Source organism: Penaeus monodon, chromosome 23 (genome assembly GCF_015228065.2).
Source record: "Penaeus monodon isolate SGIC_2016 chromosome 23, NSTDA_Pmon_1, whole genome shotgun sequence".
Lineage (NCBI taxonomy): Eukaryota > Metazoa > Arthropoda > Malacostraca > Decapoda > Penaeidae > Penaeus > Penaeus monodon.
In genome coordinates this window covers 15840992-15842195 of record NC_051408.1, presented here as the reverse complement: position 1 = coordinate 15842195, position 1204 = coordinate 15840992, and the positions used below count along the sequence as shown (strand labels likewise).

At 31.6% G+C, this 1204-nt stretch overlaps 1 protein-coding gene across 6 annotated transcripts in view; it reads right to left on the bottom strand.

Annotated features, from left to right (window-relative positions):
- The window catches only part of LOC119587818 (inosine-5'-monophosphate dehydrogenase 1b-like), a 51071-nt gene that overhangs the window by 41584 nt on the left and 8283 nt on the right, over positions 1 to 1204 (bottom strand). The gene's annotated exons all lie outside the window — the stretch shown is intronic.

Genomic DNA, 1204 nt, shown 5'->3' with positions numbered 1-1204 from the left:
GGAAACCTTGCCATATCAAGTGATATTGAAATTTAGTCATTGAGGTCAAACATACACGGTAACAATCTCTACAGTGCTAGGCAAGTAACCATCTGTTTTAAAATACATTAGTTCTGTCTCTTTTTCCTTTTATTTTAAACAATGAAATATCAAAAAATATATCTGGAGTGTAAATATTTTGTTAATGATGAACTGATAGACAAATCTGGAAAAATACAAAAACTAACAAAGAAAAAAAAGAGAGATAAGTGATTATTACCACAAACTCCCTATATTCTTGATCTGAGACAAGCTGACTTTTTTGAGGCGTGGCTTTCCTAGTTCTCATAAACTAAATTTATGATGAAACATTTTGTGTAAACTAATAACACCATGGAGTGATTCTTGAGAGCAAATAATCATTATAATGAACAGAGTTCTAATCTGGTCAAAATCTAAAGCATCAGAGTTTTAGTAACCTCTAGGATAACTTTTACTACACCAGAAATTGTGTAACTACTTAAAAATTGTTCACATACAAACAGCTGGTATTACCAGGGTATACATGTCCATATTACAGAGTAAATGTGCTTCCCCTTTTTTTTTATGCAACATTTTTCAAGGTACCAAACTCACCAACAACACATATGCTACATTACGAATTTGGGTCTTTTGCTCTAATCGCTGATGTAGCCTGCATGTACAGTATGTTACCATTTCAATCTCACTCTTTATAAACTACAAGGAATTTACAATTAAACAGACAAAGTGCAAAACTTTGGTAAACAGTGATTTGCCCCTTTCTGCTAAATAAATTTTGTTAAGAATGCTGAGTGTCATTGACTGTTCTACTCCTGCAACTCAGTTTCAGAAAGAAAACTGACAATTCAAAGGAAAAACAATTTAAAAACCCTACACAAAAAATCACCCATTTGCACTTCAACTAAAAATAAAAAGACACCAAACTAAAGTGCTCAAGGAAGAACAAGAGTACCATCATATCTAAAAAATCTATGCATCACATTCTATGACATCAAATGCTATGGTACATCAAGATTGAAAATAAACTAAAAAAGATATAGATGGACAATATTCAGGATAGATTCATGGGAAATGATTCCAATCCTAACAGAATAAATATACAATCAACTGCATTACTACTGTGATCTATCTTTAAGGAGTGATACATCTATATTTAGTGTATATAAAAAAACATGGCACCTGT